Source organism: Syzygium oleosum, unplaced genomic scaffold, assembly GCF_021117445.2.
Source record: "Syzygium oleosum isolate NSW1041296 unplaced genomic scaffold, Sole_v2.1 Sole_v2.07, whole genome shotgun sequence".
In the NCBI taxonomy this organism is placed as follows: domain Eukaryota; kingdom Viridiplantae; phylum Streptophyta; class Magnoliopsida; order Myrtales; family Myrtaceae; genus Syzygium; species Syzygium oleosum.
This window is the reverse complement of record NW_026607491.1, coordinates 10,946,490-10,958,521: the sequence shown is the minus strand read 5'-3', so window position 1 is coordinate 10,958,521 and position 12,032 is coordinate 10,946,490. Positions and strand designations below refer to the sequence as shown.

General features: G+C 39.3%; 1 long non-coding RNA gene and 1 pseudogene across 1 annotated transcript; one reads left to right on the top strand and one right to left on the bottom strand.

Annotated features, from left to right (window-relative positions):
• Positions 1-6,029: 6,029 nt before the first annotated feature.
• On the bottom strand, positions 6,030-9,561 carry LOC115671064 (uncharacterized; annotated as a pseudogene).
• A 1,432-nt stretch (positions 9,562-10,993) lies between these two features.
• Positions 10,994-11,270, top strand: LOC130138664 (uncharacterized). The gene is made up of 2 exons (XR_008817003.1): positions 10,994-11,068; positions 11,159-11,270. It is a non-coding gene; the product is annotated as an uncharacterized LOC130138664 (long non-coding RNA).
• Positions 11,271-12,032: the final 762 nt, after the last annotated feature.

Below are 12,032 nucleotides of genomic sequence, written 5' to 3'. Positions count from 1 at the left end.
TACTGCTCCTGACAACGCCACGAACTCAGCTTCCATCGTGGACAATGCTATACATGTTTGTTTCTTACTGCTCCAAGATATGGCACCATTATTCAGTAAGTAAACAAAACCAGAGGTAGATTTCCTTTCATCTAAATCTCCTCCCCAATCAGCATCTGAGTAGCCTTCAAGTCGCAGATCCTTGCCTTGATAACTCAGTGAATAATTAGCAGTACCCTTTAGATACCTCATGATTCTTTTTACGGCTTTCCAATGTGCTTGACCTGGATTGGATTGGTACCTACTTACCATCCCAACTGCAAAACATATGTCAGGTCTTGTACACATCATAGCGTACATTAAACTTCCAATAGCACTAGCATAAGGAACACGTTTCATTTGTTCCTTTTCTTGTGGAGTCTTAGGACACAACCTATGTTTCAATCCTTCACCTTTTGCAATAGGAGTATCCATGGGTTTACAGTCTTGCATACAAAATCGTTCAAGAACTTTATTTATGTAAGTCTCTTGCGAAAGAGACAATAATCTCTTGGAACGATCTCTTGAAATCTTAACTCCAAGAATATATGCAGCCTCACCCATATCTTTCATCTCAAAATTGGACGATAACCAACTCTTCATAGTATTAACCAACTCCATATTGCTTCCGGCAATCAGTGTATCATCAACATATAATGATAAAATCACAAATTGATCTTTGGATCTTTTGATATACACGCAATGATCTTCATCAATCATTGTAAAATCAAACGCCACTATGGCATTATGAAAACGTATATACCATTGTCTCGAAGACTGCTTAAGGCCATATATCGATCTTAGAAGTCGACATACTTTTTGTTCTTGGCCTTTCACAACGAAGCCAACTGGTTGCTCCATATAAATTTCTTCTTCTAATTCTCCATTTAGAAAAGCAGTCTTTACATTCATTTGATGTAATTCAAGATCCATGCTTGTCACTATTGCCAGAATAAGGCGAATTGAGGTAAATCTCACTACAGGAGAGAAAGTTTCTTCATAATCAATTCCTTCCTGTTGATTATACCCTTTCGCCACTAGGCGGGCCTTATATCTTTCTATTGAGCCATCGGATTTGCGTTTTATTTTGAGAACCCATTTATTCCCAATAGCTTTGCGTCCTTCTGGAAGATCAACCAGTTCCCAAACATGGTTTGACTTCATTGACTCCATTTCTTCTTTCATTGCAATCATCCATTTTTCTTTGTTAGGGCAATTTAGAGCCTCATTTACATTCCTTGGCTCGTCTTCATTTTGTGGAGCGATCATGAAAGTTTCCCCTTCAATGTCAAAACGTCGTCGGGGAATACTTTTGCGACTTGTTCGCCGTATGGGAGATTGTACACGTGGTATATCATTCTCCATTATGCTCCCACTTGGATTAGATAATGACGGAATCATCTCATCAAAAGGTTGCAATTGAGATTGAGTCGAATTCAATTCCTCACTTCTCACATTGCTTCCACTTGGACGAACTTTATCGATTTCACTATCAGGATCCAAGGTTTCAAATAGTGAGTAGTTCTCACCTATTTCGCCCTTCTTAGGAAACTCATTCTCTAAGAATGTGACATCTCGTGATTCAAATTCAGTTATACTTCCACTTTCTTGCTCACCTATAAATACATATCCTTTTGAGGTTTCCGAATACCTTATGAAGATACTCTTCTTACCTCTAGGACCTAATTTCCCATACTTATGAGAAGATTTATGTGTATAAGCGGCACAACCCCAAGGTTTCAAAAAACTCAAAACGGGTTTTCTACTTGTCCATAACTCATACGGAGTGGAAATAACTGATTTAGAAGGCACACGGTTAAGTATGTAGGCAGCAGTTAATAAAGCGTCACCCCAAAAGGTGATAGGTAAGTTAGCCTGCCCCATCATGGACCTAACCATTTCTAGTAGGGTTCTGTTTCTCCTTTCCGCAACACCATTTTGTCGAGGAGTATAGGGAATAGACAACTGTCTTTCTATTCCCTTTTCATCACACAAATTTCTGAACTCATCAGATAGATATTCTCGACCTCGATCGGATCTCAATACTTTTATTTTCTTATCTAATTGATTTTCCACCAAGTTCATAAATATCTTGAAGCAACTAAAAGCCTCAGATTTATGAGAAATCAAATAGACATATCCGAATCGAGTATAATCATCAATAAATGTGATAAAATAAACAGCCCCATGTCTAGCCCTCACATTCATTGGACCACAAATGTCAGAATGGATTAACTGCAAAGGAAATTCAGCTCTTGTACCCTTTCCGAATGGTTTCCTTGTTGTTTTCCCGGCTAGGCAATGCTCGCAAATAGGCAAATCAACTTTTTCAATATTGCCTAATAAGCCCTCTTTAGCTAATCTTTGCATTCGTTGTTGGCCTATATGGCCAAGCCTAGCATGCCATACGTTCACATCATTATCACACGAAGTAGAAGACGTGAAGTGGGAATAACAAACATTGACATTTACTGAATCAATATCCAGTACAATAAAACCATCTAGAAAATAACCACAACCATAATAACTCGTACCTAAATACAAGTCTACACCATTGTTATGGAAGTTCAAATTAAAACCAAGTTGAATCAACACTAAAACAGACACTAAGTTCCGACGAATTTCCGGAGCATATAATACATCATGTAGGAACAAAGTGCGTCCACCACGCATAATCAACTAGCAGGTGCCAATTCCTTTAACCTCAGCTCTGGAGTTGTTCCCTACATAAATCCATTTAGTTCCCGTTGGAACTCGTCGGAATTCTACGAAGGCTTCTCTATCCTTCGCTACATGGTCTGTTGCTCTCGAATCTACAGTCCACAAAGGATTTGATTCAGATAGAAATATAGAACTTGATACATAAACAAAGTTCTCAATAATACAAGATGAGTTAACCTTCTTTGGCTCACGACAATCGCGAGCAAAGTGGCCTTTCTTGCTACAGTTGTAGCACTTCACTCTTGACATCTTTTTCTCATGAGGACGCTTTCCCCTTTGGTGTTGTTCATCTCTTGGTTTCTTCCCCGAAGAACTCGCTCTCTTACCTCTCCACCTTCTGAACGAATCAGGACGCTTGCGCTTAGAGCTCGAAGGCCCTTGTGAGCTAGAACCTGCATAGTAAATGTCAATTACCGGCTTATCCGCCAGGAGGCGGTCCTCCTCTAGCTCTAAGTGGCGCATTGCATCTTCAAAGGTTTTGATGTTCTCATTGTGAGTTAGGTGCAACTTCATATGCTCCCAACTTTGAGGCAAAGAACGAATCACTGCTTGCACTTGCTGCTCATCAGTCAGAACATGGCCAGCATCCTTCAGCTCATTAATCATGTTTGACATTTTCCTTAAATGTTGTTTCATGGACTGACCATGTGGCTTCTTATAAGAATCAAATCTTATAGTGAGCTGTCTAAGCTTGGTTACAGATGTATGACCAAACCTTGCTGCCAATGCTTCCCACATCTCCTTAGCATTTTCAAAACGCCTAAACTCTCGCATGACATCATTTTCCATGCTACTCAAGAACGTGATGCGAGCAAGGGAGTTCTTCCTTTTCCATACAAAGCAAATGCATCCTTATCTCTCTTATGTTGTGCAAGTGTTTCCGTCTTCGTGCTCTACCATAACCAGGTTAAGAGCTTCAAGAGCCTCTTGCTCTTCCAAAGACATATTGGATTTTCATATGCCAAATTTCATAATTATCACCGTTAAGCTTCTCTCCTTTGTTCGGTTCAAAGAACTATATTCTTTGATGTCAAGCCATGGTATCTCGAACATTTCGGACATATAAGCACGAATTATTAATGCCACTTATTTATGCATCAATTTTACACAAACTGATTATATTAATGAATAATTTCACATAGGCTTTAGATTCGAAAGTTCACTATGTTCCCAATCATCATAAAAAATCCTAATGTGAAATTACCGTTAATGTAATCATTAAGGTAAAATTACGTTCTTTAAAGTTACTAAAACTTTTAGAACTCCCACTCAACCACCTTATTCTAATAAGACAGATATCATAATAAAATAGTATCATAAACTATTCACAATAATAAATATCCATCAACATTCAATCACTAAGTACTATTTACATTAGGAACGAAACTAGCATAGAAAAGAAACATGAACATCAACGAGAACAGAAATATTCACCTAGGATATCTTAAACCGAACTAAAATAACATAGAAGTCAACGATTCCTAACTATCCTAAGAATTAGGAAAAGACTTAAGAAAAACTTCATTGTCAAAACCCTTTGAAAGATCGATGGTCGTATCGGGTAGCCATGAAAAGACCGTCGGAAATCCCTTGGGTTTTCCCCATGGCGCATTTATTTTGCGCCAGGATGAGTTCATCCCAAGAGTTGACGTATTCTTCGCCCCAATCCTTATGAATTCCTTTAGAAAATCCACAGCAAACTGTTTGTGTTCTGGAATCCATGGATCACCCCCGTCATCCCATCCACCATCCTCAAAAAATATTATCTCCGGACCCTTCCACAAATCATCAATCAGCATTTTCCACTCATACGGAAGAGTGGTTCTTAGGGCATCAATCTTTTCTGAATCCAACATATGGTATCCATTCGAGATGATATCCCGTATTATCTTGTTAACCTTCATAATGTGCATATCCATGTGATATCCATCCCACCGATAGGCAGCTAAATCAGCTTTTAACTTCGCAAGAGTATTCATTTGTTCATCCATCCTCACGACTATCGGTGTGTGTCAATGGTACGCCTTTGTTCCTGCAACAAATGCAGAACAATAAAGGATTAACATATAATCCATTGAACATCACAATAGACATTCCAATATGCACATATTGCCACCGAAAAAAAAAACGCTCCAATTCAAGCTTCCACGCAATTTTTTTTTCTTTTTTTTTTCTTTTTTTTTCGGTGGTCAACGCCGGTCAACGATGGTCAACGACGGTCAACGCAGTCAACGCCGGTCAACGACGGTCAACGTAGTCAACGACGGTCAACGGTCAAACGGATGACCGGGTCAAGTCAACGGGTCACATGGGTCGGGTCACGGGTCGGATCGGGCTTCCGGGCCGGGTCCAAATCAACCGGCGTGGCTGACATCAGCGTGACGTCAGCCACGCCAGACGCACTCGTAGGGCGCATGCGTTGCATGTGTGCGCGGCAACCGTTGCGCACGTGCAACGCACGTGCCGGCGCAGCCGCCGCTTGCGGCGGCGCGTGGAGGCGCGTCCGGCCTCCCCCTGCGGCGTGCCACCCGTCATTTTGCTCGTCTCGACGAGCACTACGACCCTACACTTTCAAAAAATAATTTTGACACACGGAAATCGAGAAACGACCTCGAACAGTATGGCCGGGTGTCGGTTTTTCGTACCCGAGCGTTCGTCGGCGCCGTTTCACGAATTCCGGCCAATACTCCGTGTTATAAGCATATAAAACGATCAGGAAACAAGAACACATCGCTCTGATACCAATGATGGAAACAGATTCCTAAACATAATACAAAATTTGCGGAAAAACGTGCCCATTTTCATACTTGAATCACCGATCGTTTGAAGTATATTACATGAACGAACATACCTCTTTTGCCACAGATTAAATGCACCACTTGCAGGCTTAAGAGTTCTTGGCGGATTCCTCTGCGAAGCGGAACTTTGTTTGCACTTTGGGAGACTTTTTTAGAACTACGTTCTTCAGAGAATATTTTTCTCAGATACTCAATCACGTATCTTCTGAATATCTCCCAGTTCAATTCAAACTGCCCTTAGCAGTTACTACTTTATCCGTAACCGCCTTATCCGCAAGTAATCCCTCAATGGATGATGGGCTGGCATGATAGATCATGGATCGGTCTTTCCCAACATGGGCGGCCCACATAAGATCCATCAATGTTTAATGATTTTGATATCTCAGTTCACCCTTCTCTCAAGACCATAGACGAAGAACACAACTCTGGTCTTTATTCTCAACACTATTAACATTATTCGATGCAATGACATTCCCATGTGATATTCATTAATTATTTTCCAAAAGCACGAAGATCGGCATAATATGTGGCAATCCATTTTCTTATAATCTCAACCTCGGTTTTCCGCTGCTTAACCAACCAGATAGGATCTTTTTCAGTAGCTTGACTTATGTCCAAACAATGAGAACCTGCATGTAAGAAATTATTTTTACGGCATTATATGTGACAATCCATTTTCTTATAATCTCAACCTTGGTTTTCAACTTCTATAATTCTGAAAATGGAAAGATAATTTCTTCCGTTTGACTTTGGTTCGACACGGATCGAGTCGACACATACCTTTAGCCGTGTAGACTGCAACGACAGAATTTGAAATATTCTTCAAAACCCTACAATGGAAGATATATAAGAATTACTTTGAAATTTTATCCAATTCAATGATGTTTTCATAGAAATATATAAGTTTTGGTGCTACACTTACCCGCCCCTGCTATAAGGATCTTGAAGCCCGTTGGAGAAAATAATGTTGCTAGCGAACCTGTGCAAAACAAGTTTTATGTCCTGCACTTTTCCATAGTCAATGAAGAAACGAAAGCATGTCATATGTTGTTTGGTACACATATATAGAGAAAATTAATGGAGTGTAGTGTATATATGATTTTATTTTTGTGACCGTACATGACCACCGTAATAAGTAGTGGCCCAGTGTGGCCGAGGTGCAACGCCGAACTTTCTCTTGCAGTCACTAACGAACTCATTTAGGCCTAAGTGTTCTGGTGGAAACATAGTATTGTTGGTGATGCTGTCCGCAGGAAACACCATCTCGCTGCATATCTGCAAAGCCAAACAACCTCCATTTTCTTAGTACAATACAAAACTCGAAGATTCACTAATTATGGGGAAAAAGTTGGAAATTGGGTTCATGACTAGATCTACTAAGGACATTACTATTAGGTATAGCCAATTAGGACTTATGAATCAAACTATTCACGAGCTACTCCTGCTCGACCGTTAGACCACACAGATTTTGCTCAGAAATATGAGACACCTATGATGCTGAATCTTGGTGTTGTTCGTTCGTCACTCGAGTATGAAATTAGCTTTGTTTTTTCATAATCAATTTGAGTCAATTTCAACAGAGTGGTAAACTAAAATCTGTTCATGACATTGGACAATAGTGTGCACCTGCCAATCCCAACCCAAATCACTTTGAGATGGCCGAGAAGGTGGATTGACATAGCATGTCCTATTTGGGGCCAAAGCGACGAGGCCTGCGAAAATCTTCCCGAGAATGTCATTTTTTGGAGAAGCTCCATCAATGGCATTGCATACCACTTTCACTGGACGTGTGGAGGGATCATTGTACTGAGCAGCACCCACGTAGAGCGATATCAAGTAGTCCTTGAGCTGTGAAGAGCTTTTTAATGGTCTAACAAAAGATAAAGATATGCAATTAGATGTATATTCGTCTATAAAGCATATCCTTTAATATTTTTTAAACTAATATCAGAGCTTGAAATCCCTATATCATGTTAGACACATTCACTTGGTTTAGCGAAAATTCATGCTATTGTGGGATAAATTGTCAGTGTAAATAAACCTTTTCACACGCGGTCTAATCCACCCTAAATCTGATGGTAAGTGAGGGAGTTGAAAGCTGAAACATGCAAATCAAGAATGGATAAACTGCTATTGTAAAGGTTTTTTTTACCCTTAGTGTATGCTATAAGTTTCCAATTAGATATATCTAACAACTTTTTATTTGCTAAGAACTACTTACACTACAGAACATACTGAAAAGTTCCCAAAATACAATATGATGCATGAACTCAATTCCATCATCCCGCACCTGCAAGTTTTGAAAGTTCTGCTCAATTTCGTGAGACCATGAAGCTCAGAAGCAACTCTATCAATTTCCTCCCAGGATAGTCTTATGGTTCAGTGGCAAGAAGAACTGGTTTTCTGAAAAATTACCCAAACAATCATTCAAGTGACCGGTTTGATTACAGAAAATGCATGCTAAAGGAAAAAGGTATAAATCGAGCAAATAAGATTACCAAAAAATCTTTTGCGACTACTAAAAAGTATGGGTCCCGACGTATGATGTCGTGAAAGTAGAGAATTGGAGCGGATGATGCCAAAGCTCCGAGCGCCACATGAGGATACTTCAATCGGAACCATGTAGCTAGCACTGAAAATAAAATATACGTATCAATGGGAATCGCACATTAGAATTGTTCTCTTCGATGCAAGTAGTGGGCTATTTTCTTTAATTTCAATTTACAGCTGTAGTCATATTGCTGATATCTGAAAAAATATTCACTTACTTCCCCCATATGATCCTCCAATGACAATTATTGGAGAATGTTTGGCATTCAATTTCTGTTTCAGGTATACAAGGATTTCTGCATAATCGGCAAGAGCTTGCGCCGAGCTGAAATATCCGCGGGTGCTAGCGTCACTTAATGCTTTGTCGAGTGTCAACCCGTACGGGATTGATTCACCATAAAATCGATGCTGCAAGATTTCAACTTTACGTTCGTGAATTGCAAGAATATGTACATAGGCACGCCAAACATAAGGGAAAAAGAAGGTACAACCAGGCAAATTGCATAGGGCATTTTTATTACCTCTACATAGACCAAAAGCGCTCTAAACTGAGCCGCATTATCCGTCATGAACCCATTACCGGTCATGTCGTCGTCGATGGGTCCTTCTCCACCAAGAGAAACGAAGATCGGGGCACTTGCATTTGCGCCACCCCAGTATTTAGAATTGATCACGTATCTTTGTTTGAAAGCAGTGTAACTTTCTGGCCTGTAATTAAAATGATCGAGGGTTTGGTTGTAAAAGAAAGTCTGGAAGTCCTCTGATGGGACGGAAGCTCGAACTGCCCATGTAGGATCTTGAATAAATGTTCGGCGGATTACGCCCAGCTTCGGAATATAGAGACCATTTAAGCTCTTCCCGGTAGTAACACAAGCAGAGAAAAGCATCAGAATGATCAAAAGGCTATAAAGTGATGAAGACATGTTAGGGTGTGTGGTTATTGCTTAGGCCAAAGCATACACTTGAAAAGGAGGATGCTTGAGATTTTTTTTGGCTTCAACTAGTTCACATTTGTATAGAGTAACCCCGATCCCAATTTGTACTACTATTTTCTATGCGGAATTACATTAAAACTATTAAATTATGTCTCTCGTTTGAGCCTGTGAACAAGACCTAATTCGATTGGAGGATGTATATCAATTCGCTAAACCAAGTATATTAGAAAAGAAAAGGAATCCCAATGGATCACTACCTTATTCGGATTAAAATTTCTTTTCTTGAAGGCCGCACTAATCCATCGTAACGATTTCTTTCTTATTGGAGAAAATTATCCTAGGTTGCCGCACCAAAGAGTTTACTTCTTGGCTGGACGGTGTATGTCTTTCCTTATCTGTGAGCCCCGTCAACAAGAGTCAAATTTGGAACAAAGAAAAACAAGGATAACTTTTTGGTAAGATAGAGAGGGCTTAGTCTTTGGTTCTCATCTATTATTGAAATCATCCACATTCTTTGTAATTGCAATTCAACGTATCATTGTTTCAAAGCAAGAACATTGGCATATATTTAGCTGTCCACACTTCGGTATTTGGCTGCATGACCAACCAGTCTGGATCGGTTTGTGTCTTTGGTTATAAATCCAAACAACGGGAACTTGCAAAACATATAATTAGTGATGAGAATATATTTTGAGTTTGAATCCACAAAGGAAACCCGCTCTAAGTAGAAAATTTAAATCCGAATAGGGCTTGTGGTTTGACGCCCAAACAAGCAAGAAATTACAAAAATACCTTCTACTTTGGAGTTAGATTTATAATTTGAGTAGGTTTCCTTCCCTTGAGTCTATATGCAAGACCTGATTCAATTGGAGGATGTAGATCGGTTTGTTAACCTGATTCGATCCCCAGCTATGTCTTGACTGCGGGGGATTGAATTCAACCCTACTCGGTCAAAATGGCAATGACATAATTAAGTTGTTAAAATAAATCTGGTCAGATTGAGTAAATTATCCGCCTTGAAAATTTAAATAAGCACATCCAGGGATTGATGAAAGAGATTAATCTATACATTTTTCCTATTATTTAATAATGCATCTGGGCGAAACAAAGAATTATTTCCCTTCCTTCTTGATAATTACTGATTAGAATTTAATGGTCTTTGAACAAGGTTTCCTGGAGAAGTTTTCTATATGGGAAATTGTATATGGCCGCAATAAAAAAATTTCAAAAATAAAATCTGAGAAAATAAAAGTGCTCATATGCGAAAATCTCTATTTTGGGGGGTGGGGTTTAAATGCAAATATAATAATTAATTAAGGGGTCAAATTTTTTTCTTCAGAGATCAGCCCTTATGGGGGTGGTGCACATGGGTCTAAGTAGGGTCTCGTGCCCTAACATGGAGTCACGAATAGGTGTCAGCTTGCATTGGATTAGCGATGACATTATGGCTAAGCAATTTAAATTATCCTAGGCCACGCCAAGACCACATGGAATTAAACTGAGATTAGTGACATTGTTCGTTGAATAATAATAGCGATTGTCTAGAAAACTCGATTGCGTAGTATTTAAATCCGATTGTTGACTGACCCGCTATTCTTTTGTGGCGTCATTGTATTATTAATTTATGACATATTATTGTGGGAACTGTCTATGTATGGACGCTTGAAATCTTACTTGTCAAAGTACACATGCAAAATATAGCACGTGTTTCTAAGGTTATGTGTTTTCATTGGACCAATGGGCCATATTTTCATGCTATTTCTTCTTTCGTCAAGGACTTTAGGTGTTGGACCGTGGGGAGAGAATTGAACTTCTGATTGACAAAACAAAGAACTTGCAGTATGGACGCTTGAAATAAACTGCCTGTTACTTGTCAAAGTACACATGCAAAATATAGCACGTGTTTCTAAGGTTATGTGTTTTCATTGGACCATTGGGTGGGTCATATTTTCATGCTATTTCTTCTTTCGTCACGGACTTTAGGTGTTGGACCGTGGGGAGAGAATTAAACTTCTAGTTGACAAAACAGAGAACCTGCAGTTCCAGGTAAACTTGCTTTTCTTGGACTTACTGATGGGATGATTGAGAGGTATCAAGTAGTTTCCACGTCACTGAACAAAAATGCGCATTGTTCAGGCCAACATTTTCCAAAGGCAAGCAAGGCAACAGCGTAGGAAGATTTGGTTTTAGAATCTCCAAATGAAGGTTATGGTGGGCGGAGCAGTCGTCATAGTAATATTCTTGCTGTGGCTCATAGCAAAATGGGGAAGTAAATAAACCTTTGGCGTTCTCAGGATGTAAAAAGAAAAGGCACGATATGATTTTGTATCTGGATATGTTTGTTGGTAAGTGGAGCTAGCCTATCACTTAGGATTTATGAATCTCATACCCAAATTTATCGACCATTTTTAAGCTTTTGCAGCTTAAGAGTGAGGATTTCGCTCCTTAAATAGAGATCATCTCATGGTTCTAATTAATGACAATTGTGCTCCAATACAAACTAGACACGCATTTACTTTCCTGTCCGTCCTGAATTGGGCAACGTTTTGCCAAGTAGGACAAGATCAAGCGTATTTAGGGGGCAAACAATGGTTTATCTCACCATTGACATATTATTGTGTTTGCCTTTCTTCGTTACTTGAATTGAATGGGTGAAGTTAGGAATAAAATGGAATATAAAGTTGTGAAATTTTTTGTATATATTTCAATATGTATATTAATGAAAAATACATTAGCCTATTTATATATTTTATTAGATTACGATTCTAAAATAATATCTCAATCAAAGGGAGATATATGTGCAACATGCGTGGAACATATGGGCAACATCCGTACAACATGCGTGCCATATTTTCATACTATTTCTTCTTTCGTCACGGACTTTAGGTGTTGGATCGTGGGGAGAGAATTGAACTTCTGGTTGACAAAACAGAGAACCTGTAGTTCCAGGTAAACTAGCTTTTCTTGGAGTTACTGATGGGCTGATTGAGAGGTATCAAGTAGTTTCCAC